Source organism: Dipodomys merriami, unplaced genomic scaffold (genome assembly GCF_024711535.1).
Source record: "Dipodomys merriami isolate MVZ:Mamm:240054 unplaced genomic scaffold, mDipMer1.0.p SCAF_5, whole genome shotgun sequence".
NCBI lineage: Eukaryota > Metazoa > Chordata > Mammalia > Rodentia > Heteromyidae > Dipodomys > Dipodomys merriami.
In genome coordinates this window covers 15,599,562-15,606,546 of record NW_027206068.1, presented here as the reverse complement: position 1 = coordinate 15,606,546, position 6,985 = coordinate 15,599,562, and positions in this window count along the sequence as shown.

The window sequence follows — 6,985 nt, the reverse complement described above, 5'->3', positions numbered from 1 at the left end:
AAGATGAAGTAAAACTCTACCTCTTTGCAGATGACATGATCTTGTATTTAAAGAATCCCATGGACTCCACTCCCAAATTAATCGAGCTGATTCGAAATTTTGGCAAAGTAGCAGGGTATAAAATTAACCCTCAACAATCAATGGCTTTTCTGTATGCCAACAATGAGAAGAGCACGGCTGAAATCAGGAAAGCAACTCCTTTTGTAATAGCCACACAAAAAATAAAATACCTAGGATTTAACTTAACTAAAGAAATGAAGGACCACTATTATGAAAACTTTAAAAACCTGAAAATGGAAATTAAAGCAGAATGTAGGGAGTAGAAAAACCTCCCATGCTCCTGGATTGGGAGGATTAACATCTTGAAAATGACAATAATTCCAAAGGCTATCTACAAATTCAATGTGATACCTATCACTATTCCAACCTCATTCTCCAAAGAAATAAAAGAAGCCACCCAAAAATCCATATGGAACAATAAAAGACCCCAAATAGCATAAATGATCCTTAGCAGAAAGAACAGTACTGGAGGAATATCAATAACAAATTTCAAACTCTACTACAAAATCATAGTAATCAAAAAAGCTTGGTACTGGAACAAGAACAGACCTGAGGACAAATGGAATAGAATTGAAAACCTAGAAATATACCCACAGACCTATAGCCACCTAATCTTCGATAAGGGAGCCAAAAGCCTAGAATAGAAGAAAGAAAGCCTCTTCAGTAAATGGTGCTGACAAAGTTGGTTAATCACTTGTAGAAAACTAAAGCTAGATCCTTATATATCACCCTGCACCAGAATCAACTCCAAATGGATCAAAGACCTCAAAGTCAAAGCAGACAACCTGAAAACATTACAGAAAGGAGTAGGAGACACTCTAGGGCTTCTTGGCACAGGCAAAAAAATTTCTTAATAAAGACTCTGAAACACAACAAATGGGATTGCATGAAATTGCAGAGCTTCTGCAGGGCAAAGGACAGAGCTAACAAGATCAATAGAAAGCCCATGGATTGGGAGAAAATCTTTTCTAGCCATGCAACGGACAAGGGCTCATAGCTAAAATATAGTTAGAACTCAAAAAATTAAATCCCCCAACAACAAATCCTCAACAAATCCTGATAAATAAGTGGGCTAAAGGCTTAAAGAGAAACTTCTCTGAAAAGGAAATAAGAATGACCAATAGACACATGAAGAAATGCTCAACCTCTCTAGCCATAAAAGAAATGCAAATCAAGACAACATTGAGATTCCATCTCACCCCAGTTAGAATGGCTATAATCAAGAAATCTAATAACATACGCTGGAGGGGATGTGGCCAAAAGGGAACCCTACTGCATTGTTAGTGGGAGTGTAAACTTGTTCAACCACTTTGGAAAGCAGTATGGAAGTTCCTCAAAAGACTCCACATAGAGCTCCCCTATGATCCAGAAATCCCACTTTTGGGGCTTTACCCAAAGGATAACAAACAAGGCTGTACTAAAGCTACCAGCACAACTATGTTTATCACAGCATTGTTTACCATAGCTAAGATATGGAACCAACCCAGATGCCCCAGTAGATGAATGGATCAAGAAAATGTGTTATATATATACATATATACACATGCCTCCATCAGAAAGAATGACATCACCCCATTTCTTAGGAAATGGAAAGACTTGGAAAAAATTATACTAAGTGAAATAAGCCAGGCCCCAAAAAACATAGGTCCCATGGTTTCCCTTATTTACAATTACTAGTATATGTCTAGCAGAAAAGGTCAAAAGCTATGTACATATGACCATATTAGTTGATGTTTAGCGAAATGAACTCCAACACAAGTGTTTTTTCTTTCTTGGTATTATTTTGAATGTATTTGTAATGTACTATGTGATTTTTTGTTTCTTTTGTATGTTCTTCCCCCACGTTATAACCCCTGTTTTTACTGTATTAGATTCCAGTATTCTGCATCTTATTTAAATATTTTTCTAATTTGGAGAGGGAAAGGGAAATAACAAAATGCTTAAATAAGGATACAGGTTGACCCATTGTAACCATGAGATGTACAAGACACTATGTTGAAAACCAACTTTACAACTGGGGGAGAGGGAGAAGTTGGGGAGGTGGGGAGGAAGGGATGGTAGGGTAAAAACAAAGGAGGAGGTAACAATGCTCAATAGGAAATGTACTCATTACCTTACTCATGTAACTATAACCCCTCTGTACAGTATTTTTACAATAAAACATATATATGTATATATATATATATATATATATATATATATATATATATATATATATATATAAAGAAAGGATGTGAATGATATGAAGCTCCCAAACAAAAAGCCACAAAAGAGATCACGATACAGAGGAAATGCACACCAGGGAGAAACTTCAGCCACTGAATAGGGAAGGAATGAGAACAGATTTCAATTCACTCATGCATTTCTCATGGAGCTGTGGAAGCTAGTTTCCATGTGCTTAGTTAGGCTGGAGTTGGAAGATAGGAGTCCCTATGGGACATACACTGACTGCCATGATAGCATGCATTCCAAGCATGACTTTCAGCTTCAGATTTCTTTGCTATTACTCTCAGTTTTTTGCTTTTACTCTCAGTTATTGCACCCCAGAGAGTGATGAACATCAAACTCTACATCCTTAGTTCCTCATCTCTTTCCTGTCTTCTGAATTCAGATGTGTATTCTTCCTGACTCTTTGTCATTTATTTTTCCTCCCTGAAGTGTATCAGGCTGTTTCCTTTCCCACAACATGCCTGCAAACACATCGAATGACTAATACACAGTGCTACAAAAATTTTAAAGGTTGCCTTGTCATCAATGTTGATCACTGATGTTTACTGTTTTATTAGAAAGACCCTGATTGTTTTCTCTCTGTGTTCTCATTGGTCCCTGAAGGCCAATAAACAAATCAGCACCATCCAGTAATGAAAGACAAATAAAACCTCTTAGAATGTAAATTCTTCCTGTTGTCTGTGTAGACATTCTCCAATATTGGGCTTCATTTTTTTAAGACTTCCATTAATTTTTCATCTCTATGTGCCTAGTGAGAAACACTTGGCATATTATTTTGTAGATGTATTAATGTCATGAGATACTTAGCTCTCCTTTCATGCTTGGAAGGGTTTATTAACTAAGAGAAAATAAAGGGAACCTCTACTTTTTCCTGCAATGTTTCTCCCAATGAGACTTGTATATGACCACCAGCAGAATCAGTTCTGTGATTATTAAAAAATGTGGTTACTCATCAAGAGAAGAGTCTGTAAATAAATTGTGGTATACTAACATAACAGAAATTTATTCTACCATGTTTAAAAAACACAAGTAACTGAAACATAGTAGGATGAATTTCATAAATATTGCTAGGGGAAAAGAACTGGATTAAAAACGTTCTGTCTATGTCCTGGGGTCCATTTACATGAATTCCTATAATAGGCACACTAATCTAAACATTTGCACAGTTCCGTGGTTGCTTCAAGGGGAGTGGTACTGATTTGGAAGGAACATGAGGACGATTTTGTGGGATGATCTATGTCCTCGCATGCATTCACAAAGCCTGATTATGTGGAACAAGTACAATGTGACAGTTCACTGTCTGCAAAGTGTGTGGCAATTGTTTAAAATGTTGGCTCTTATCTACTACCACCCATGCGGTTCCATTCAGAAATATATTTTCTCAAACTTTATTATCGTTTTAAACTTAGACTATTCCCAAAGGCAATATACACACAGAATCCCTCCATACCTACATCCAGTCTGACCAATGTCAATGTGTGACATTACTGTGATTACTTTAGGCATAACCACATAGGCCAGTGTTGATACATCACTGTTAATGAAACGTTAATATTTACTTATCCTCCTTTCTGTCGTTGCCCTATCTTTGGATTTCATTCAGGATTTCACTGTACCTTGATTTAATCACTGTGTCTCCTTCAGCTAGGCAGTTTCTTTGAACACTCTTATTTTTTTATCCTCACTGTTTTGAGATGCACTGATGAGACATTTTGTGAAACAGACTTTCACTAGGCTTTATTGGTTGTCTTGTCCTAATTTCAGTAGGGTTACAAAAGTTCTTGAGGTGGAGTGGCTTTCTCATTACCATATAGGCATGGTAAATAGGATCCACAAAACTTGTTACTTTTGGTGTGCATCGCCATTACTGGACTGAAGAGCAGCTGCATTTCTTTTTTTAAAAAAATGCCCTGAGTTAGGCGCCCATGGCTATGCCTGTACCCTTTAGCTACTCAAAAGGCTAAGTTTGAGGATTGTGATTCAAAGCCAGCCTAGCCGAGGAAGTCTGTGAGACCCTCATCTCCAATTAACCACCCAAAAGCCACAAGTGGAGGTGTGATTAAGTGGTAGAGCAATAGCTTTAAGCAAAATATCTCAGGGACATTATCCAGGTACTGAGTTCAAGCTCGAGGACCTGTACAAAATGAAAAAATAATGGCTTCTTAGATGTTTCTTATATTCACTAATTCTAAAAGAGCTGAATTAACTTTTAACAAGCACAGTTGCTTGCTCAAAGCTACTTACTATTTATCAAAAGATACCTGCCTATATGTTTTTCATTTGACTTGGATCTCTCTACCTGGAATAGAATAGCTATCTCCTTTCTTCTTATTGTTGTTTTCATGAGATAATAACTCCCGCTTTCCTAAGGTGGGATATACTCAATCTTCTGATTATTTGCCTATGCTCATATATCACAATGTAATTTAACTTAGTATTAATACGTATAACTCATACCACCATCTGACATATTTTCTCTTTTATTTTTTCTGTCTTTACAATAAGAGTGTATACTCAGAGCAAAGACTTCATATTTGTTTACTCCTGATGTGTGCCAGGCAATAAATATTAGTAAAATAAATGAAGAAATCCCTTTAATCTGAAGGTTACAAATGATCTTAGAACTCCTCTGGCTTGCAGTCAGAGAGCAGTTGAATGAATAATAGAATACTTAATCTACACTTGCATTTTGAATGTTCTATTGACTTTCCACTGAATCTCACCTTCCTCAGCAGACACATTTGTCTGTGAAAACCACAAGATTTGATTTCTAGGAGTTCCAAAGCCTTGCACTTGACCTTCGGAAGAGATTGATCTTTAAACTATACTATGAAACCAAATTTCCATTTATTATTCTTTTTCAGTCACCATGAGAGCAAAGGAACTTATAAATATATCATATTTTTTAAAGACAATATTTGTATTGATCTGCTGGAGTTGTTCTTTTGGGAATTGAAACAAAGACCTAAATTTCATGGCTTTTTACTCCAGTGTACATTATTTTTGATAGCTATTAGAGAGCTCTTTGTTGTTAGAATGCATGATGAGTTATTTATTTTTATTTATTTTTTATTTTTTATGTGTCATTCCTGAGGTTTGAATTCAGGACTTGGGATCTGTCCCTGAGCTTCTTTTTTCTCAAGGGTACCACTCAACTATTTGAGTCACAGATTCACTCTGGCATTTTTTGCCCTCCCATCAGTCATGGGGCTTGAACTCTGGGCCTAGGTGCTGTCCCTCAGCTCTTCATTCAAGGCTAGTGCTCTACCACTTGAGCCAGAGTGCCACTTCCAGTTTTCTGAGGGATAATTGGAGATAGGAGTCTCATAGACTTTATGGTGAAAGTGATGAAGGAGGTTACAGTTACAAACGTAAGGTAATGAATACATTTCTTTTTAAACAATGTAACCTCCTCCCTCATTTTCTCCCACTTACTACTCCCTATCCTCCCCTCCCCCAAGTTGTAAAGTTCATTCACTGCTGGCTTTTTGTTGTTATTGTTGTTGTTATTTTAGTAAAGATAAGACTCCTCACAGACTTTTATTCCTGGCCTGGACTTTAATCACAATCCTCAGATCTCAGCTTCCTGAGTAGCTAGGATTACAGGTGTGAGCCACTGGCCCTCTGCTGTATGATGTTTTTTTATTGTAAAGATTCTGTACAGAGGGGTTAACAGTTACATACGTAAGGCAATGAGTACATTACTTGTTGAGCATTGTTACCCTTTTCTTTATTGTTGTTGTTTTTAATGTACTATGTGATTTTATTTGTTTCCTTTGTATGTTCTTCCCCCTATGGCATATCCCCTGTTGTCACTGTACTTGATTTTGGTACCCTGCATCTTGTATATACATTTGTGTCATTGGGGAGGGGAAGGGGAAAAACAAAATGCTGAAACAAGGACACAGGGGTAACAATATATGATGTTTTTAAACCCATAATTTATCTACTCTGTTGAGAGTTTCATATTTTGTAGCAGATAGCAAAAATGATTTCATCATTTTCATTTTTCTATATTTTTTACTTATTCAATAGTGTCTACACAACTACTCCAATTTAAGATTTTTCAGATGGCTCATTTTATTTTTTACTTGAAATAAGGAAGCAACTAAACTTTAAGTTTAAAAAAATATGTATCTCTTATCAGAAACAAGTGAAGTTCGGTAGAAAAGGAAAACAATGGACTTTGAGGAACTCAGTTTAATACTTCATTAAAACCTCAATAGGTTTCTTGAAATGAAATAAAACTCTTTATAGAATATTTTTAAAAGTCCAAATGCATCCCTTAAAGAACTATTCTATGACAAAGTTGATCTTGTTGAAAATCTACCGTGCAGTAAATCCCAAAAGATAACTATATCTTAATACAACTTACATTATCTTAGACGGGCAAAAAGGCTCTTTGTAGAAAAAAACTAACTTAAAGATCTTAAGAATTGTATATTATTCAAGATCATATCTCTGTATACCCTAAACATGATTGCTCATAAAGGAATGCAGAAGATTTTCTCATTCAGCCTCATGCATGTGTGCTCATGTGCACTCATGCACACCCCACTGAAAAGATGGATGGAGGTGGACCTTAGAGCAATTTAGCCACAAGCAAAGAACATCAGAAGATAAGAAGATGAATGAAGAAAGTAAAGTATTCTCCCCTAGAGTTTTCAGAAGGGTTGTTAATCTAAGCTCAATAGAA